Raw genomic sequence first — 23,582 nt, forward strand, 5'->3', positions numbered from 1 at the left:
CTGTGGCCACGTTGTAGGGTGTGTGTGTGTGCATGTTCTCGCACACGGGTGTAGATTGAGTGATTCTGCATTTGCAACACTATGTTTTATTTGACACGTGCTCAGAATGAGTGGTGGTAAAACAAAAAGATTTAGGGAATTCCACAAATATTATCTTTCTTCCCTCCATACCTGTGCTTATTTTCTGATTTATTCAGACTGGAGAGGAGAAGACAGGAGGGGAGGGGAGAGGACAGGAGGGGAGAAGGGAAGACAGGAGGTGAGAGGAGGAGAAGACAGGAGGAGAGAGGAGAAGACAGGAGGGGAGAGGAGAAGACAGGAGGTGAGAGGAGAAGACAGGAGGGGAGAAGAGAAGACAGGAGGTGAGAGGAGGAGAGAGGAGAAGACAGGAGGAGAGAGGAGAAGACAGGAGGGGAGAGAAGAAGACAGGAGGGTGGAAGACAGGAGGGGAGAGGAGAAGACAGGAGGGAAGAGGAGAAGACTGGAGGGGAGAGGAGAAGGCAGGAGGGGAGAGGAGAAGACAGGAGGGGAGGGGCGAAGACAGGAGGGGAGGGGAGAAGACAGGAGGGGAGAAGAGAAGACAGGAGGGGAGAAGAGAAGACAGGAGGGGAAAGGAGAAGACAGGAGGAGAGAGGAGAAGACAGGAGGAGAGAGGAGAAGACAGGAGGAGAGAGGAGAAGACAGGAGGGGAGAGGAGAAGACAGGAGGGTGGAAGACAGGAGGGGAGAGGAGAAGACAGGAGGGAAGAGAAGAAGACTGGAGGGGAGAGGAGAAGGCAGGAGGGGAGAGGACAAGACAGGAGGGGAGGGGCGAAGACAGGAGGGGAGAAGACAGGAGGGGAGAAGACAGGAGGGGAGAAGACAGGAGGGGAGGGGAGAAGACAGGAGGGGAGAAGAGAAGACAGGAGGGGAGAAGAGAAGACAGGAGGGGAGAGGATAAGACAGGAGGAGAGAGGAGAAGACAGGAGGGGAGAGGAGAAGACAGGAGGGGAGAGGAGAAGACAGGAGGGGAGAGGAGAGACAGGAGGGGAGAGGAGGAGACAGGAGGGGAGGAGGAGACAGGAGGGTAGAGGAGGTGGTGTGTAAAGCAGGGTGTTGGCACTGCCAGGTTGCTAACCATACGCAGCGTGGGCTGCTGGGAGCACTAGAGACCTGAAACAGAGCCAGCTCACACTTCCCTTCCTCAGCCCACCTAAATAAGATGTGAGAGTGTGTGTGTTGTGGGGTGTGCGTGCATGCGTCTGCAATGGCAACACCTTCTCTGCTCTGCCCAAAATCACAGTCTGTTTAGAGAGGAGCAGGATGCAGCACTAGCAGCACTGTCGTCACTGGAGGCAGGTGACTAGTTCGGAGGAAGTGATGATTGCCACAACTGTCCCAATTTGTCCCTGGCACTATTCAACCTATTTAGAAATAGAATAGAAAGGGAATACAAGCTATAACATCTCCTTTGAAGTGCAGGTTCAGTATTAATGCCCAGACTTGTTTATAAATACACTATGAAAAACACAGGCCTCCATGTCTGGGCCTGATAGCATCTGACAGCCAAGATAACATACAGTACATGTCAGAAAACGTGTGGTGACATGCCTGTCTGACTGGTACTCACCAAGACAGAACAGAGCGGCAATGACTTCAATGCTAAACAAGACTAGACAAATGAAGCACGCTAAAGACACAGACACTGTATACACTGATAGCTGCCTGGCTTTCATGTTCATTTGTAGTTCGCGTTCACAAAGAGGTTGAATATCAGGCTGATGGTGTTGTCTGGAGCTGTCAGTGAAATAGTATCTGTGTTCCTGCCACGTGTAGTACCCTTTGTCAGACTGCGCTGATCGGATTTCAGGTGGCAACAAAACGCCACTATTTTAACTATGTCAAATGAGAACACAGTGAAGAGCATTTAAACAAATACATCACAACGCTCTTTTCAATGTTTTCTCGCCTCGCCAGTTAAAAGGATCGAGGACACAAAGAAGTGCCTCAGAGCGGAGCTAGACATTCTGACACGTGCGGAGAAAATCAACCATTTTCTTTAAGCTAATATTGTCTTTGGGGTGTCGCTGCGCGTTGACAGGATGAGGAAGAGGATCAATGTTTACAGACAGATTGCTAGGGCTTTGAAGGGGAGGGAGGGGTTGTATTCATCAAGACCTCTGACACTGCGTTTCACAGCAGACTCGGTGGTGAAGACGTCTGAAGACTGCCAGCCCTGTGATCAAGGGCCCAGCTCTGGGACGGATGGTAACACACACACACACACACACACACACACACACACACACACACACACACACACACACACACACACACACACACACACACACACACACACACACACACACACACACACACACACACACACACACACACACACAAACACACACACAGCTATAATCACATGCAAAGACACACACATATCTTGCATATAACTTATCAAAAGCACCCATCGAGAACAACTTTGGGATATCACTAATAAAAGCTACAATATTGGCCCACTTAGTAAATTCTTGTTGTCTGTTTGCTTAAAGTTTGAACATCGAAATTCATTAAAAAAAAAAAATGGGGGTCGTTACAAATTCATTACGACTTTGGTGATGAAGGGATTTCTCTTTAATACCCTGGCTGCCTGTGATCAGAGCTGGTAGCTCGGAGCTAGCTAGCACTGGCTAATCCTGAGGGCTAATAGAGAAGCCCAATCCCCTGCCACTCTCATCCCACACGTAAATATGAGGAGCTCCGCTCTGGGCTGAAGAGGGTACTACATTAGAGCCAGAAAAAGACGCTGGAGGCTGGGGGAGAGTATGAGAGATCACGTACACACACACACACAGACAATTGCACACACAAATGCAAGCACGCACACACAGTAAGAGCAGAGGGCTGATTCTCCTGGGTCTGCACACTGGCTAGCTTCTCTGTTAACACTTTATACGGTTTGACGTGTTGTTGCCATGTGAGGTAAACCAGGCTCTGAGTTTCAGGATGTTTCAGCTCTCACTGTCTTGGCATGGCTGCTACAGTATTTACGCTCCATTGAGGAAGTTTCCTTTGTCACATGCTTGGTAAACAGCAGGTGTAGACTAACAGTGAAATGCTTACTTACGGGTCCTTTTCCAACATGCTTAAAGACAGATTTTTTTTTTGAAATAAAAAAAAGTTGTGAAGGACTTGTGACTGGGCTGATGTGCCTCACCTCAGACATCAATCTCAGGGTTGACTTTCAGCACAGCGTTGCCTGGATGGATACAGACAAGGTTGGAAACATTGTGACAAAACGCCGCGAGGTGAGAGACAGCTCTATCCATCTGAGAACAAGACATTTGATTTTTCGATCTCATAAGACTCAGCCCTATCCGTCAACTTCTGATGATGTCATCCAATTCATTACAGTAAGTGTACCATCTTCAGACTGTAGTGTCAATCTGCTTGTTAGCTACCTCACATCTTCCTAGCTATTGACCTCTTTTCGCTGAAAACAAACATCTTGGTCGGTAAGCAGTGCTTCAGGCTGAGTGGCCAACTCTGTGACGCATCCATTTACATTTACATTTAAGTCATTTAGCAGACGCTCTTATCCAGAGCGACTTACAAATTGGTGCATTCACCTTATGATATCCAGTGGAACAACCACTTTACAATAGTGCATCTAACTCTTTTAAGGGGGGGGGTTAGAAGGATTACTTTATCCTATCCTAGGTATTCCTTAAAGAGGTGGGGTTTCAGGTGTCTCCGGAAGGTGATGATTGACTCCGCTGACCTGGCGTCGTGAGGGAGTTTGTTCCACCATTGGGGTGCCAGAGCAGCGAACAGTTTTGACTGGGCTGAGCGGGAACTGTACTTCCTCAGAGGTAGGGAGGCGAGCAGGCCAGAGGTGGATGAACGCAGTGCCCTTGTTTGGGTGTAGGGCCTGATCAGAGCCTGAAGGTACGGAGGTGCCGTTCCCCTCACAGCTCCGTAGGCAAGCACCATGGTCTTGTAGCGGATGCGAGCTTCAACTGGAAGCCAGTGGAGAGAGCGGAGGAGCGGGGTGACGTGAGAGAACTTGGGAAAGTTGAACACCAGACGGGCTGCGGCGTTCTGGATGAGTTGTAGGGGTTTAATGGCACAGGCAGGGAGCCCAGCCAACAGCGAGTTGCAGTAATCCAGACGGGAGATGACAAGTGCCTGGATTAGGACCTGCGCCGCTTCCTGCGTGAGGCAGGGTCGTACTCTGCGAATGTTGTAGAGCATGAACCTACAGGAACGGGTCACCGCCTTGATGTTAGTTGAGAACGACAGGGTGTTGTCCAGGATCACGTCAAGGTTCTTAGCACTCTGGGAGGAGGACACAATGGAGTTGTCAACCGTGATGGCGAGATCATGGAACAGGCAGTCCTTCCCCGGGAGGAAGAGCAGCTCCGTCTTACCGAGGTTCAGCTTGAGGTGGTGATCCGTCATCCACACTGATATGTCTGCCAGACATGCAGAGATGCGATTCACCACCTGGTTATCAGAGGGTGAATCAGATCCATCGCTCCTGCCTCTGATTGCAGAGTGGATGAGTGTCATCACCGTCGCCCCCTCGTCCCATCATTGGAGACAATAAAGAGAAGAGACAATGTCTGTCCGGCTTTCACGTCTCTCTCCTCTCTCCCTTCTCTGGTTAATGCAGTGAAAAGCAATCTGAATGGCAGACAGGTCTGATTAGGAGATGGAGGGAGAGGAGGTGACAATATGTCAGAGGGGCTCTATCCATCTCCTCAGCAGGCAGCACCACCCTGTAGGGCTCTTACACACATACAATCATAAACACGCACACACAGATTCACACGCGCGCACACACAGAGATTCACACGCGCACACACAGATTCACACGCGTGCACACACAGAGATTCACACGCGCACACACAGATTCACATACGCACACACAGATTCACATGCGCACACACATATTCACATGCGCACACACAGATGCACATGCGCACACACAGATTCACATGCGCACACACAGATTCACATACGCACACACAGATTCACATGCGCACACACAGATTCACATGCGCACACACAGATTCACATACGCACACACAGATTCACATGCGCACACACAGATTCACATGCGCACACACAAATTCACATACGCACACACAGATTCACATGCGCACACACAGATTCACATGCGCACACACAGATTCACATGCGCACACACAGATTCACATACGCACACACAGATTCACATACGCACACACAGATTCACATACGCACACACAGATTCACATACGCACACACAGATTCACATACGCACACACTGCACATGGGTGGCCTGACATACTCCATGTGTCCATGTAAAAGACTGAGGGCTCAATCATGTGCTGAGAAGAAAAGGATAACATTCCAGACGGAGGACAGACAGACAGACAGTCAGGAAGTGGTGACAATGGAAGGTGGGTGTCAGTCAGCAGCCCAAGAGTATGGCAAACCTACCATCATACAAATCTCACTGGGCAGAAAACTGTTTTTTTCTCTCTCATGTCTGAAATTGGTCACTCTCTCAAATCATATACCTCTGTCAGTCCCCCACCCGTTCTCTCTCCCCCCACCCCTTATCTCTTCCCCCCACCCCCGGTCCCCAGACATCCGTCGGAACGTAGCGAGCAGAACGAGCTATCTAGTGACACTCCTGCCATTTGCTCTTTTGAGAGCGTGGGCGTAGTGAAGGAGCGCTTTAGTCACCGCCTGGCACAGCTGCGGGCTCCGGGGCGACCAACTGGTGCTTCAGCAAGCTCACCACCTGTTCTGCCATGGCAAAGGAGAAGGGGAAGGGGGGGGGGGGGAGAAGATAGCCTGGTTCCTCTCTAGGTTTCTTCCTAGGTTTTGGCCTTTCTAGGGAGTTTTTCCTAGCCACCGTGCTTCTACACCTGCATTGCTTGCTGTTTGGGGTTTTAGGCTGGGTTTCTGTACAGCACTTTGAGATATCAGCTGATGTAAGAAGGGCTATATAAATAAATGTGATATAGAAGAGAGAGCCTAACCTCCACACTCCCTTGCTTCCTTTAACTCCCTCCCTTCCAGAGACAACCCGTTTATTACCGGGGCAGCTTCCTCCACCAGCCTGTCTCCACATTCATCCCTCATGGGCTCCCAAGTGGCGCAGTGGTCTAAGACACTGCATCTCAGTGCTAGAGGCGTGACTGCAGTACCTGGTTCGAATCCAGGCTGCATCACATCCGGCTGTGATTGGGAGTCCCATGGGAGGGCCGCACAATTGGCCCAGCTTTGGCCGGGGTAGGCTGTCATTGTAAATAAGAATTTGTTCGTAACTGACTTGCCTAGTTAAATAGAAAATACAAATAAAATGTTTGTCAGGAAGTGATGCTAGCTGCTGGTAGTGATGATGTAGAATTAGTGGAATATAACTTGTCAGATCGGTCTTCTGTTTTGATACAGCTTACTGTCTATCAACATTATAGCTTGGAGGCTGAGGTGAGCAATGGTGAGCTTATCAGGACCCACAGATCAGGTCATACCAGTCCGTAACTAATCAAGACGTCCCTCAGAATGTGTGGGAAGAAAGAGGAGGCAGGGGGCAGGTCTGTGTTCCTGGATGCAATCACTCCAGCCCTAAATATCCCTCCCTCTCTCATCAGGACCGACCCACACCATGGCCATGACTGCACGCTTCCCGAAACAGAAAGTACGCGTGGCTGCAGAGATGTGAGTTTGCAGGGCTTCATTTGCATATGCGATGAAGAGGAAGAGGAAATGAAACCGTGCCTCGTTATGTTTTACTGTACTGAGCCGCAGCGCCGCACCTTTCCCCAGACGCTGCTTTCCATGTGCTTTGACTACGGACACAAAGCCTGCCCAAGGACTTCTGGGTATTAACAGAAAATGGGGGCAAACAAACCAGTGCTCAGCGATGCTTCAATCCATGCTATTAAAATTCAAATGCTCGGTTATCTCCCCAGCACCAAAGAGAAATGGACCACCGTGTGTGTGTCTTTCTGTCTGTCTTTCTTTCTCTGTCTGTCTGTCTGATCACTGGACACAGAGAGAAGGAAGGACAAAATGAGGGTAACACAATACAACCTAGAGTTATGGGTTTGTGTGACTATTTTTGGTGAAACCAATTGCTTGAAAGCAGAGATAATGTTCACGTGAGGGCTTGAGAATAAATGGGACTTGAAGTGTTTGTGTACACACACAGTCAAATGACCTACATATGAGTCTATGTGAGCATGATTCTGTATGGTTAGGATTCTGCATTGTTTGTGTGTGTGTGTGTGTGTGTGTGTGTGTGTGTGTGTGTGTGTGTGTGTGTGTGTGTGTGTGTGTGTGTGTGTGTGTGTGTGTGTGTGTGTGTGTGTGTGTGTGTGTGTGTGTGTGTGTGTGTGTGTTCCACTCCGGATCTGACGAGACACCTGCACACACTCTGTAGACTAAAGTAGAGCTATTGTTCTAATTGAGAAAGCCAACACCGATGCAGGCACGGCGTTTTGGCATGCTTCTGCCCCCGTATACACCAGCGTGAACACGCAAACAACAGCTAGTGCTGTGCTAAAACATATTGACTGGCTCACCTATTCCCTGTCTGAGTTTCACCTTCATCAACTCAACACAGATAGTCAGCAGCAGCAGTCGGGATCCAGCTACACCCTCCTCACAGTAGCACAGACATCAGTCTGGCCACCACTCCTGACTCCAGGATGCAGCCATATCAATTCAGAAAGTATCCAATCAATAGAGGGAGAAGGAGAAAGAGAGAGAAAGAGAGAGAGAGAGGGGGAGACCGACAGATGGAGGGAGAGAGAGAGGGAGAGAGAGAGACAGAGGGAGGGAGAGGGAGAGAGAGAGAGAGAGAGAGAGAGAGAGAGAGAGAGAGAGAGAGAGAGAGAGGGATGGAGAAAGATATGGAGATAGAGAAACAGCAGGTGACCAATTTCAGACATGAGAGAGAAAAAAACAGTTTTCTGCCCAGTAAAATTTGTATGATGGTAGGTTTGCCATACTCTTGGGCTGCTGACTGACACCCACCTTCCATTGTCACCACTTCCTGACTGTCTGTCTGTCTGTCATTTTCTTCTCAGCACATGATTGAGCCCTCAGTTCTTCAGGAGAAGGAGGACATGTGTTGCGGTTCTGAGTACCTGCTGCACATGAGAGGCGGTCGCCGTGCAAACACAGGCTAATCACATGTGCCTTTATTCTTACCAGCCAAATGTAGAACCCCCGGGGGAGAGTATTTGGCCACAGCTGTTTCTCAGGCTGAGCACCCCCCTCCTCTCCTCCCTCGTTCAGTCCCCACTGTTACACTCTCAATCTGATTCCTTTAAGGACAAAGCGGCGCGCGGAGCGCTGAGGGTTCCCATAGTAACAGAATGTGTGTTTCTACTTTAGGGCTCTCTGTCTATTGTCTACCACGCTGGCAGCTTGAAGCGAACGGCTGACCAGCAGTGGGTCCCCTGTCCATGACAAGCTTTTGGAATCCCTGCTGTGGTTCATAAAGTGGTCAGCCATTTTCTTTCGCCACCTACGAATATGGCTGTGTGTTTCTCTTGGAATGGACCCTTTCATTTTGGATGGTTAGGGAGAGAGATGGATTAGCTTTTTTTGCTTCGCTTTTTTTGTTTCAGTCATTGGTGGTGGCGTATCGCAGTGATGCTGCTCCAAGCTATCTGTAGACTGAAACCCTAACGACAGCTGGCTAGATTCCTGCTGGGCTTGGCTGTCCAGTGGAGGGCCGTGGGGGCCCAGTACTGAGTAAGTGGGTTGCTCTAGTTGTGCCTGGTCACGTCATGGCTGTGGTATTCTGCCTGTTCTCCTCTCCTGCAGGCGCTCCTCATGGCCATACGGTCAGAGGGGACCGTGCAGCTTACCAGCGCTTCCACGCCTGGAGTACACACACACACACACACACACACACACACACACACACACACACACACACACACACACACACACACACACACACACACACACACACACACACACACACACACACACACACACACACACACACACACACACACACTCCAACTACGCCAGAGGTCTCATGTCTTACCCTATTTGCCTTACCCACACCTACTTAGGTAGAAAGTCTACGTGTGTGGATTGTTAAATCCCACCAACCCAACATGATGTACCTAAATGTGTTTGCTTCAGGGAGAGGGGAGCTGAGCTGAGCTAGTATGGAGCTGACGGCTCTTTATGGGGCTGAATTTAGCCCTGTTTGGGAGGGGGGGGGGGGCAGTGTAGCTCCAGATCTCTCTCTGTATGTGAGCTAGGGGAAGAAGGGAAGAATCCAGCCTCAGCTCTCCCTGGAAGCATTGACCTTTCCCCGACCCGAGCCAAGGCCTGAAGATGGTGGTGCTGACAGAACCCCGAGCAGGCTGGGCCGATGCAGCGTGACACACAGTGACAGCACAGAACTCAAGGGCATCGTGTGACTGGCCAGTGAGCTGAGCCACCTCCACCTCTAAATGTATGCACGGCACTGGAGACAGGCATACATACACAATGTCAAATGTAAATCAGAGAGGCCTTATCTGACCCAGCGGGTGGTAGTCTGACCTTCTGCTACAGTAGCCACTCTCCTATGGGGATTAAACTTCACAGAAGATAGACTCAAGTCTACATACATGGGGGTTGGGGGGGGTTTCCTATTGACTACCCAGCAAGCACCAGTGTGACTCAGATCCTCCCTCCCATGAGCCTCCTGGGTGCCTGGCTGGGCTGAGGTGACCTCAGGGCCAGAGTGGCTATGGTTGACTTGTAGGCATGTAGCAGGCAGTTCCACTGAGAACAAGAAGCTATGGACTGTAGGATGGATCAGCAGGACACTAGTTCAACGCAACCACTGTCTGTGAGTCAGTATAACTTAGTATAACCAAACTCGTATAACCAAACTCGTACTGCTTGGAAAACAAGAAGTCACTGGACAATGGACATAGGCATGGATAATCATTTGGCATAATAATATGAATGTTACCATGTATCAAGCCACTATTCATAAATTATAACACATTAAGTTCACCCCACTTCTGTGTGAGTCCATTGCTGCTGTGTGGGAGGGAGGGGTTATGGCTCTGCACACCCGCAGGCAAGACTGTATAAATCATACTTCCCTGTCGGTCTGTCTACACTGAAGACCCATGGAAACTATTTTCCATTGGACAGAACATGACTTAAATACAGAGAGCTTCCATAACCTGTTCCCGACTGATGTCCTCTCTCCCAAAACCCCATGCATCCCACTCAACCAACAGCTTCAGTTGCACCCCCAATATTCGCCATATTGAACTTTGACGCGCCCATGTCTAACCTCTCCCGGCTTCTGACAGCTACTGCTGCTCAGCTGACTCGCTGGCAGCCATTTTGGATCTCACAGTTTTCAAGGGGATTGCATGTGTCTCCAATTAGCAGATAAAACAACAACCGGAGGGCTCTACTACAGTACCCTCCTGTCATGATAGATACGAGGAGCTCAGCAGCACATACACTCTGCATCATGACAGATCCCAAGTCAGAGACGGACAAGATTACATCCTGGAATGTGTGTAAACAGTAACCAAACCAGATTTTACTATACACTACAGAACAAAACAAAACCATCAGCCCTCAAAAATAAACTAATAAACTGTCAAATTGTATTGCAATATAGTAGTTGATAAGTTCTCAATAAAAATTGTAATTTCAAGAAGTGGAAAGCTCTCCTTTTCAAAAAGAGAAAGAGGCAAGAGATCTCTTCCTTTTGTTGTTAAGCAGCTTGCCACACAACGCTGTGCAATTAGTGACAATCATCCCCGTCTGTGCACCCATTACCCACCTACTCTGGCATCGCCCGGCTTGTCACCCCGGTTCACAGCCACTGACGCACCCCATACACTCTCACTCCCACTTCCTGTGTGTGACGAGATGCAGACATTCACACACTAACGCTGACGGCGGTGTGGGGGGCACACACACACACACACGCTCTCATCAGGTTGTGAAAGTTATCAGTGTTTTACATGTTTATTTGTGTCTGCAGCCACACCACAAGCCGCTATCAGACAAAGAGCTGAGGAGCAGGCGGAACACACACCACCTGCACAACAACACAACTAGGTACAAAGGGCAACGGGGGGGGAAGAGAGAGAGAGAGAGAGAGAGAGAGAGAGAGAGAGAGAGAGAGGTGTCAGAGGAAAATATATAGTTAAAGTTCTCCTTCACAGAGCCAGTCTGCCACACAGGAACAGGATATGACACGGGTGACTCTAGTGACAGAAGGCTCTTTAACCCTTTAAAGGCGACATTGCTGCACGTCGTCAACAGCACACATCATCTGACACAAGCTGTTTATTTTATCAAGCCCATCGCATGGAAAGAACTGAATCTTAATTAGTCTAGCGGCAGGAACATCAGGGTTAACAGGGGAAAAAAGCACACACAAAAAAAACATTCAACATTTTGGATATTATACCCTTGGCAAAAGATTATAACTGAGTCATTTGGTTAGCATGGTATTCAGCGCCGACATTGAGAATAATTCTACAAAATGACTACATTACGCCTCATTCAACCTTATCTATCAGACACAGACAAAAGAACTGACATTTTAGCCCCTAATGATGGGTATTATGTAAAAAAAAAGAAGAAGAAATGGCTTCAATGGTTCTGTTAATAATCTCTCTTTAGACAGAAATTCACACGTTAGCTAGGTGCCTGTTCCGGCTCTCCAAGCAGAAGAGCTCCTATGATGTAGCTACAGTACTGTGTAAAGAATGACAGATAGAAATGGCTGAACAGAGCAGTACTGTATAGAGGAAACACAGTACAGTCAAACAGTCAAGTACAGCAGAGATACAGCAGAGATACAGTAGCGATACAGCACAGTCCAATACAGTCGAGTACAGTATAGATACAGTAGAGTATAGTATAGATACAGTAGAGTACAGTATAGATACAGTAGAGTACAGTAGAGTATAGTATAGATACAGTAGAGTACATTAGAGTATAGTATAGATACAGTAGAGTACAGTAGAGTAGAGTACAGTATAAATACGGTAGAGTACATTAGAGTAAAGTACAGTATAGATACAGTAGAGTACAGTATAGATACAGTAGAGTAGAGTACAGAATAAAAACAGCAAGGTACAGTAGAGTACAGTATAGATACAGTAGAGTAGAGTATAGATACTGTAGAGTACAGAAGAGTAGAGTACAGTGTGTATATATACAGTAGAGGACAGTATAGATACAGTAGAGTACAGTATATATACAGTAGAGTACAGTATAGATACAGTAGAGCACATTATAGATACAGTAGAGTACAGTATAGATACAGCAGAGTGCAGTATAGATACAGTAGAGTACAGTATAGATACAGTAGAGTACAGTAGAGATACAGTAGAGTACAATATAGATACAGTAGAGTACAGCATAGATACAGTAGAGATACAATATAGATACAGTAGAGTACAGTATAGATACAGTAGAGTACAAGATAGATACAGTAGAGGACAGTAGAGATATAGGAGAGTACAATATAGATACAGTAGAGTACAGTAGAGATACAGTAGAGTACAATATAGATACAGTAGAGATACAGTATAGAACAGTATAGATACAGTAGAGTACAGTATAGATACAGTAGAGTACAATATAGATACAGTAGAGATACAGTATAGATACAGTAGAGTACAGTATAGATACAGTAGAGTACAATATAGATACAGTAGAGTACAGTATAGATACAGTAGAGTACAATATAGATACAGTAGAGATACAGTATAGATACAATAGAGTACAGTATAGATACAGTAGAGTACAGTATAGATACAGTAGAGATACAGTAGAGATACAGTATAGATACAGTAGAGATACAGTATAGATACAATAGAGTACAGTATAGATACAGTAGAGTACAGTATAGATACAGTAGAGTACAGTATAGATACAGTAGAGATACAGTATAGATACGGTAGAGTACAGTAGAGATACAGTAGAGTACAGTATAGATACAGTATAGATACAATAGAGTACAGTATAGATACAGTAGAGTACCGTAGAGATACAGTAGAGTACAGTATAGATACAGTAGAGTACAGTAGAGATACAGTAGAGTACAGTATAGATACAGTAGAGATACAGTAGAGTACAGTAGAGATACAGTAGAGTACAGTATAGATACAGTAGAGATACAGTAGAGATACAGTAGAGTACAGTATATATACAGTAGAGTACAGTATATATACAGTAGAGTACCGTATAGATACAGTAGAGTACAGTAGAGATACAGTAGAGTACAGTAGAGTACAGTAGAGATACAGTAGAGTACAGTATAGATACAGTATAGATACAGTAGAGATACAGTAGAGTACAGTAGAGATACAGTAGAGTACAGTAGAGATACAGTAGAGTACAGTATAGATACAGTAGAGATACAGTAGAGATACAGTAGAGATACAGTATAGATACAGTAGAGTACAGTATAGATACAGTATAGATACAGTAGAGATACAGTATAGATACAGTAGAGTACAGTAGAGATACAGTATAGATACAGCAGAGTACAGTATAGATACAGTAGAGTACAGTATAGATACAGTAGAGTACAGTAGAGATACAGTATAGATACAGCAGAGTACAGTATAGATACAGTAGAGTACAGTAGAGTACAGTATAGATACAGTAGAGTACAGTAGAGTACAGTAGAGATACAGTAGAGTACAGTAGAGATACAGTAGAGTACAATATAGATACAGTAGAGTACAGTATAGATACAGTAGATTACAGTAGAGATACAGTAGAGTACAGTAGAGATACAGTAGAGTACAATATAGATACAGTAGAGTACAGTATAGATACAGTAGATTACAGTATAGATACAGTAGAGTACAGTAGAGATACGGTAGAGTACAATATAGATACAGTAGAGTACAGTATAGATACAGTAGATTACAGTATAGATACAGTAGAGTACAATATAGATACAGTAGAGTACAGTAGAGATACAGTAGAGTATAGATACTGTAGAGTACAGATGAGTAGAGTACAGTGTATATATACAGTAGAGGACAGTATAGATACAGTAGAGTAGAGTACAGTATATATACAGTAGAGTACAGTAGAGTACAGTATAGATACAGTAGAGCACATTATAGATACAGCAGAGTACAGTATAGATACAGCAGAGTGCAGTATAGATACAGTATAGATACAGTATAGATACAGTAGAGTACAGTATATATACAGCAGAGTGCAGTATAGATACAGTAGAGTACAGTATAGATACAGTAGAGTACAGCATAGATACAGTAGAGTACAGTATATATACAGTAGAGTACAGTAGAGCACATTATAGATACAGCAGAGTGCAGTATAGATACAGCAGAGTGCAGTAAAGATACAGTATAGATACAGTAGAGTACAGTATAGATACAGCAGAGTGCAGTATAGATACAGTAGAGTACAGTAGAGATACAGCATAGACACAGTAGAGTACAATATAGATACAGTGGAGTACCGTAGAGATACAGTATAGATACAGTAGAGTACAGTATAGATACAGTAGAGTACAATATAGATACAGTGGAGTACCGTAGAGTACTGTAGAGATACAGTATAGATACAGTAGAGTACAGTATAGATACAGTAGATTACAGTATGGGAACGTACCTCTGGGATTTGACAGACGACTTCTCCCTGGCAGTCCTGGCAAGCCTATCCAGGCACACACCCTCTTCACACGCCCTGTGATCGGGAGAGAGAGATACGAAGCTGTCAGGAATATACAGACTAGTGGCTAAAAGTGCATGACCATGCACAAAGACGACACATAGACAAACACTCTGAAAGTGTTAAATAAAATGACAACTAAAAGGTATTGGTAGTCATGTATATTCTGCCCAAAGTGAACAGTGGACTTGCTCTCCACATTGTTCCTCTGTGTATCTGTGCCTGTGAGTCTGCCACGCTCCTTTTTCTCCTTTGGGTGGCGTGGTGGAGCCTCAACCACCATGTGAGAGACCCTCTCTGTCCTCTGATGTCACCTCACCCCCTACACTGATGAGGCAGGTGACAAGAGCAGCATCGAGACACTCTGACAAGAGCTCTCTCTCTCTGTATCGCCCACTCCCTATATCTATTTTTAACTCGCTCCCTTCATCTCTATGGCTCTCCCGACATTATTCAGCAGTATTCAATTGCCAAGCCCCCCCCCCCCCCCCCCCAGCAGCCCACCTGACACGGTGTCCTCTGCATCCCTCCAGCGCTGGGGGGCCTCGGGGGAGAGGGGTGGGGGGTAGAAATCACAGCCTCACCGTCCGAGTCTCACAAGCCTCTACGAGCGCCGCTCAAACGGCTCTAAGAGGAGCTTATTCCCTTCTACTGTCTGCAGCCCTCCCTCTTTCTCTAGCCCGCCTACGCGCTCGCTCGCTCTCTCTCTCTCTCTCTTGCTCTGCTTCTAGCGCTGCTCGCTGCTCAGAGGCTGGAGCAAAGAACGATCACATTTCTTCAGCATAAACAGCTGTGGTCTGATTGGCTGGATGGGAGCGGAGGAGGCATCAATGGAGCCAGCAACACTCCGGCAGTGGCTGCTGGCAGAGTGCGGACATAAAAGTAGGTCTCAGCTGGTTCTACCGCTACAGAAAGCCACAGAAAAGAAAGAAAGAGGGGGAGAGGAAGAAAGAAAGAGACTACCTCTTTCTGAGCGCAGGAAGGAGGCAGGCCACAAGTGTTTCCTGTTGTGCAGCCAAGGAGAGCGACTTGCGAGGACGTCACACAGCGTTCACACTCCTCCAGGGCATCGGCACAGCCTGCCAAGGAAATACACTCCTTTCAGACACCCAGAAAAGGAGGAGCAGGAGAAGGATCAGGACGAGAACAACACAAAGACTACTCCGTGTGTTTACTCTCAGTCACAAATCAAATCAAATTGTATTGGTTGCATACACATATTTAGCAGATGTTATTGCTGGTGAAGCGAAATGCTTGTGTTCCTAGCTCCAACAGTGCAGTAATTTCAAACAATTCACAACAATACACACAGATCTAAAAGTAGAAGAATGGGACTAAGAAATATATATATGTGATGGGATGTATAGGCATTATAGACATTATGGACAGTACGTGGATAGAATATTTAGTATATCTGTAGAATACATAGGATAGAATAGTAAATATACAGCAATAGTTGAATAGGATGGCATTGCCTAGAATACAGTATATACAGTGGGGAGAACAAGTATTTGATACACTGACAATTTTGCAGGTTTTCCTACTTACAAAGCATGTAGAGGTCTGTAATTTTTATCATAGGTACACTTCAACTGTGAGAGAAGGAATCTAAAACAAAAATCCAGAAAATCACATTGTATGATTTTTAAGTAATTAATTTGCATTTTATTGCATGACATAAGTATTTGATACATCAGAAAAGCAGAACTGAATATTTGGTACAGAAACCTTAGTTTGCAATTACAGAGATCATACGTTTCCTGTAGTTCTTGACCAGGTTTGCACACACTGCAGCAGGGATTTTGGCCCACTCCTCCATACAGACCTTCTCCAGATCCTTCAGGTTTCGGGGCTGTCGCTGGGCAATACGGACTTTCGGCTCCCTCCAAAGATTTTCTATTGGGTTCAGGTCTGGAGACTGGCTAGGCCACTCCAGGACCTTGAGATGCTTCTTACGGAGCCACTCCTTAGTTGCCCTGGCTGTGTGTTTCGGGTCGTTGTCATGCTGGAAGACCCAGCCACGACCCATATTCAATGCTCTTACTGAGGGAAGGAGGTTGTTGGTCAAGATCTCGCGATACATGGCCCCATCCATCCTCCCCTCAATACGGTGCAGTCGTCCTGTCCCCTTTGCAGAAAAGCATCCCCAAAGAATGATGTTTCCACCTCCATGCTTCACGGTTGGGATGGTGTTCTTGGGGTTGTACTCATCCTTCTATTCCTCCAAACACGGCGAGTGGAGTTTAGAGCAAAAAGCTCTATTTTTGTCTCATCAGACCACATGACCTTCTCCCATTCCTCCTCTGGATCATCCAGATGGTCATTGGCAAACTTCAGACGGGCCTGGACATGCGCTGGCTTGAGCAGGGGGACCTTGCGTGCGCTGCAGGATTTTAATCCATGACGGCGTAGTGTGTTACTAATGGTTTTCTTTGAGACTGTGGTCCCAGCTCTCTTCAGGTCATTGACCAGGTCCTGCCGTGTAGTTCTGGGCTGATCCCTCACATTCCTCATGATCATTGATGCCCCACGAGGTGAGATCTTGCATGGAGCCCCAGACCGAGGGTGATTGACCGTCATCTTGAACTTCTTCCATTTTCTAATAATTGTGCCAACAGTTGTTGCCTTCTCACCAAGCTGCTTGGCTATTGTCCTGTAGCCCATCCCAGCCTTGTACAGGTCTACAATTTATCCCTGATGTCCTTACACAGCTCTCTGGTCTTGGCCATTGTGGAGAGGTTGGAGTCTGTTTGATTGAGTGTGTGGACAGGTGTCTTTTATACAGGTAACGAGTTCAAACAGGTGCAGTTAATACAGGTAATGAGTGGAGAACAGGAGGGCTTCTTAAAGAAAAACTAACAGGTCTGTGAGAGCCGGAATTCTTACTGGTTGGTAGGTGATCAAATACTTATGTCATGCAATAAAATGCAAATTAATTACTTAAAAATCATACAATGTGATTTTCTGGATTTTTGTTTTAGATTCCGTCTCTCACAGTTGAAGTGTACCTATGATAAAAATGACAGACCTCTACATGCTTTGTAAGTAGGAAAACCTGCAAAATCGGCAGTGTATCAAATACTTGTTCTCCCCACTGTACATATGAAGTGGATAAAACTGTATGTAAACATTATTTCAAGTGGCCATTGTTCCATTATGACTATGTACATAGGGCAGCAACCTCTAAGGTGCATGGTAGAGTAACCCGGTGGTAACCGTCTAGTGACAGTGATTAAAGTTCAGTCCAGGGTACTGGGCGGAGGCCGGCTAGTGGCGACTATTTAACAGTGATGGCCTTGAGATAGAAGCTGTTTTTCAGTCCCTCTGTACCTGCTTTGATGCACCTGTACTACTGACCTCGTCTTCTGATGTGCCTCCTCTGCTGGCCCTCAGTGCACATGTCCTGCTCCACTGACAAGGGTTCACATTTAGACACATAGCCCTGTGTGTGGGTGAATGTGCAAATGTGTCACTGTGATCTATGCTGTGGGTGTGTGTCATTACTCAGCTGTGAATATCCCCATCCAGCCACCCTACCCCTGTCTGCACTGACACCCAGCTAGGGGCCAATTACACTGTAAACCATTAGTGATGGGGGGGGGGGGGGGGGGATCGGCACGGTTGCATATCGAGATCATATTTTTGACGATATATAGTATCGTTATGACAATATCACAATATTTTTTTTTTGCGCTAGTTGGCTGTACCTGTACCAAAACGCCAGTGTTTTCACTTCATAGCTTGTTCTCCATCTTCTTTTTAAATAGGGAGCCCATTTGTTTTCAGCACTTTTATTTCCATGACTGATCAAAACTTGTTTTCTCTTGTCCTTCTGCAGCAATGTGTTTAGAACATTGAATCTCAATAAAATCACAGCATCGAATCGCAATACATTTCGTATCGGCACTGAAGTATCGTGATAATATTGTATCGTGAGGTCCCTGGCAATTCCCAGCCCTAGAAATCACCACTTTAATCAAAGAAAACACTGTCGTTAAAGAAAGCATATACGACAAGAATCTACAATTAGATGTGTGCAGGGTTTTCCTTTCTTCGTTTAAGGAATGTTTGTCACAAGACACAAGAGGAAGAATAAAACTAGTCGCCAAATTTTTCTACTAATTCTCTCTCTTTTAAAGGGTCTTCTCGCTTCCATTAGCCTTGAACAGCTTGCTATCACTTCACACTGGGCTACAGCCACAGAGCACATTTGCAGCTGTTATAATGCCATCTGACTCTCATTTTCTCCAGATGCCCGGCGCGGCAGCCCCTAGGCAAACATGGGCCATATAACACTAGAGGAAGGCAACAGAAGTCTAGCTCAACAGAGCTAGCGCTGGGCTAACAGAGTGACAGAGTCGCCTTGTAGAGTGACCTTGTAAAGTGTCAGAGTCGCCTTGGTTACCAGTGTTATTTCCTCCTCCTTCCACTGCTGCTCCAGAGGAGCTGTAGTCAGCACCACATGCCACCCCCTCCTTCCTCCTCCCTCCTCTCCCCTGCCTCCTGGCTCCGCAGGTGCACATGTACAGCTAATAGGGGAAACCACAGAGCAGGTTGAGTGTTTAGCAGGGTGAGCCACTGAACCCAGTCGGCCCATTTAAGTGTGTGCAGTGCATGGAGCACGGTGCTGGTGACACGGCCACAGCTCAGGCTGAATAATTCAAAGGGCCCCAGTCACATACACACTGCTGGGGATTACACACACGCATGACAGAGAGATTCTGTACTGTAGAGGGGGAACCTGAACACAGTCGCCTGTGTCAGTGCTGTTTTTGTTATTGTGATCACATGATTGTGAAGATTTCAAGCCATGGTCGGGGTCCTGTGTGTGCAACGGTGCTACTTTCAGTTACAGACATTTCCATGGCATCAGATGTAGGATGCAGGTGTCTGAGTGTTCTGACTGCTGATTGTTAAGTGAACACATTTCTAGCAAGTCACACCACAGACCTGGAATATAGCCTGGATAAACTCAAAATGTACACATCGTACAACCCCACAGTCACAATGTCCCCATCTCTGACCCATCTCTCTAGCCATTTGACCCATCTGACTATCTCATACATTTGAAGACGTTGTTTGGACCCACAATGAAAAAGTGTGAGATCAAAGGGACCGACTAGTCTGAAGGTCATTCAGATGCTTGGACCTTTGAGTCGTCATGACTCATTGGTGAAATCATTCTTCTAGTAATCAGAACACCATCTCTTCCTCACACACATATAAACACACACACACACACACACACACACACACACACACACACACACACACACACACACACACACACACACACACACACACACACACACACACACACACACACACACACACATATAAACACACACATATAAACACACACTAACGAACAGTTATTCTGTAATATAACTCACATAATCTTACTTGGGATATTGTTGCTCTTTAATTATTTTTCTATTTTCATTTTTTTCTTCAATTTTTTGCAAAATTATTTTAGTAAATACTTTCTTAACACCTATTTTTCTTAAAACCGCACTGTTGGTTAAGGGCTTGTAAGTAAGCATTTCACTGTAAGGTCTACTACACCTGTTGTATTCGGCGCATGTGACAAATAAAATTTGATTGGAATTGATTTTATTACGTGGGAGTCCCCATGTAGATTGGGATGGGGGACAACAGACAGAGGTTAGAGCATTAGACAGAAAGATTACTCGGAGGATCTAGAGGAGGCCAGACACCGCTCAGGTGTGAGTCACTGTCATCTTCCCATCACAGAAGAGTGATATGGAGGCCAAGATACTTAGGACCCCATGCTCAGTAATAACCTAGCACCCCAGTCTCCTGAGCTATACACTACACATAATACACGCAGAACTACAAGTAAGGTTTAGATATCATGGTCTTTCATTCCCTCTCTGGGATATCAAGTCATTAAATGTGTTGCATGGGTTGTCCTTTGAAACTACAACGTGAGAGTGAATCTTCCACAATGACAAAGGTGCAAAGTGGACCACCTCTTTCCAGACTGTGTGTGTCCCGTGTTCTGTGTGTATTCAGGGCCATAGCTCAAAGGCAGAGAGGGACAGTAGCCGACGATGTATTTACCCCACCACAGAAGGTGTGACTGTATCATTAACCTGCAAGTGCCAAATGATCCACAGTGTCTCTGCACAGTACAGGAAAGCCTCTTATGGGTATATTGGGACTGATGAATCTACAGTAGAGCTGAAACAAAGTTTCACAATAGGCCAGCTCCCTAACCAGAGGCACAAAACAGAAACCGTCCATACACAAAGAGATGGGTAGAGTTCTTCATCCACTCCTAAGTGCCTATTGTAAAATTGTGCAATATCATATAGCTTACGTTCTGTATTCCAGGATCACAACCTCTCCATCCTCCTCTAACAGTCAGATTGCTGGTACAGCGAAATACACACTACAATGTATGTGCAGTATGATAAAAGATATCCCATTCCTCTCCTACAACGCTGCTGTGGGACAGATGATACAGTATGTAGGTTGGTCTTTCAGATTGAATTCCCAGTGCTTGATGGATATCCACAGTGCAGCTCTACTGCTCCCTGCCTTTGGCTGGTGGTGGCTAACCTGAATTATATCCATTCATATCATGCTCAACGAATCTGCAATAAAGCAATGTAGGATATCTAAATGAAGGTATTGTAGGATAAACAGATTCAAATCTACCACCGGGTGATATAGGCCTCAATTGCGGTACCATGTTAATAGGCTGTTACCATGGAGGCAAAGGCTTTGAGCACGTCCATTGACATGACTGTCTCATGGGAGAACCTGTTGCATTTTGATGGATAGTTCTGCTGTGCTGATTTTTTTTTAAACACCAGTCACTGTCGTGATGACGGACTGAAATATGGAGTGACAATATGTACAGTTTGAGGACACACCAGGTAAATGGGTTCAATTGGTTGAAGCATAATAACAGCGAGGTGGGATGTTAAACATAAAATGTAGAATCGTATAGACTGATACTGTATGCACAAGAGAACTGATCTCTCTAGAGTACCATCCAATAAAAAGACGCTGAAATATTTGCTTTCTATGAGGAAAATATGATCATAGAAATGCATGTTGAGCAAATGGTTGAGAGGAAATAACATTTAGGCTACTGAACAAAATAAACAAGCAAAGGATAAAAGTATAACTTTTAACATCACTAGCTCTGTGCATTGGCTAAAGCTGGGTAATATGATGCATAAATAACCCATGCCCAGTCCATGCGTAATATATGTCTAATTAATAGGCTCCAAGTCTGACTTACGAAACATAAATAAAGTCACTTTTTTTCATGCTAATATTGTATTTTCACCAGAAAGACGGAGACGATCAGCGGCAGAGAACCCCCTTGATGGGCCCCGATCTTGACGGCGAACACGTCATGGAACATTCCCGGAACGGGCCAGCGTACCACCCACCATCCCTCTCATAGACACACACACATTCAAGCACAGAAACATACGACGTACATAGAATTACAGACCACAACAGTCAACACGGATACAACACCAAATACAGATAGGTGAAAATGACAGAGAGGTGTACATGGCCTTGACTGTTCTGCAGAGAGAGAGAAACACAATCTTCCTGCCATGAATCCAGCTTCATACTGTAGCTAGGTTTACAAGCCGTTTGCCCGCTGCATTGGCTGTGCAAATTCCTTAGGATATTACGCAACATTCCTAATCTGCATGCAAGCACTGGGTATTCCCCACATAGCTATCGTAATAAACAGAACAAACACGATAGATTTTTCGTTACAAAACAACTAAAATGTACACTGGAAGTCAACTGACAGCTTCTATTTAGTCACTTACCGTGTCACACTTCAGGTGCCGTGCAAAAACCCACGTCCAGTAAAATCCCAAATAAATTACAACCTATGACAACGCTCTTGACACTTCGCTAATTGTCGGATAAAAGCGTCCAATACTCAGAGTGAAAAATTAAACAAGAATTAGCACCAAAAAAAGATCGACTTCCGTATGACTATTCTAAAGCCTTATGCTGCTACTAAATGCAGACACGTTGTGAGTAAAACATCCTCTTCGACACGATTTTTCAGTTTGTGAGGAAGACGCCGAAGCTATTATTCCTGGCACAACTTCCCAGAATAGAACATCTGAGAGAGGGAGAGGGGTAGAGCGAAAGACAGAGGTAGAGAGAGAGGGAGTATGTGACAGTGTTTGGTGCGTGACGTCATCGGATCCCCCAGCTCGGCCCAGAGAGAGAGGCAGAAGCCATGGAGCGAAGCAGTGTGAGGAGGGAGAGGGACAGGGAGAATCCGGCCCCGTCCCCCTCTCAACCGAGCTCTGCACAAAGGGAACTCCCTCAGCGGCGCGCCCGGGGACGTGACACGCAAACAGACAGGGTACATTTCATGCGAGGCCCAATTTGATGTATTTTCACTCATTTATTCTAGCCTCTATTCATATAAAAATATGTCTCTAGCATATCTTATAAAATACCATGGTGAAATTACTGTGTGCCTCACTACAGTCACTGTTGCTACAGTGAATGTAACTCAATAATGGTGTAAACACTCTTTATTCTCAGGGTACAATATGCAACCCGTATATTTATTCTGCCTCTTCGTATATTCCAGTGAAAATTATTCTCTACATGCAGTGGAGGTTCTAGCTCGTAATGCTCCCTGTGCGAACCTCCCCCTTCAGCCGCCCACCCACCCCCACCCCCAAAAAACTGTAATTTTTATTCAGACATTTGTAACCACACAAATAAATAATCATTAACATTTAAAACTATATAAATATAAAAATATATCAAAAAGAAGAAACAGAGACAAATAGACACAAGTTTGTGTTGATTTGGCATTGAGCATCAATGCATTATACCCTTCCCCCAACA

At 45.7% G+C, this 23,582-nt stretch overlaps 1 protein-coding gene across 6 annotated transcripts in view; it reads right to left on the reverse strand.

The window, feature by feature from the left end:
• Positions 1-22,864, reverse strand: part of LOC139556324 (transcription factor HIVEP2-like) — an 89,457-nt gene extending 66,593 nt beyond the window's left edge. For 2 of the 6 annotated variants that reach the window (XM_071370156.1, XM_071370158.1), the window contains exons 1-3: positions 22,532-22,864; positions 15,666-15,781; positions 14,643-14,717 (exon numbers count right to left, since the gene is read on the reverse strand). The gene's annotated coding sequence lies outside the window, so the exon portion shown is untranslated. Of the gene's footprint in view, positions 1-14,642; positions 14,718-15,206; positions 15,604-15,665; positions 15,782-22,026; positions 22,489-22,531 lie in introns of those variants that run through there. The other 4 variants (XM_071370160.1, XM_071370161.1, XM_071370157.1 and 1 more) reach the window with 3 other exon arrangements.
• Between the last annotated feature and the right edge of the window lie 718 nt (positions 22,865-23,582).

The sequence above is a fragment of the Salvelinus alpinus genome, chromosome 27, assembly GCF_045679555.1.
Source record: "Salvelinus alpinus chromosome 27, SLU_Salpinus.1, whole genome shotgun sequence".
NCBI lineage: Eukaryota > Metazoa > Chordata > Actinopteri > Salmoniformes > Salmonidae > Salvelinus > Salvelinus alpinus.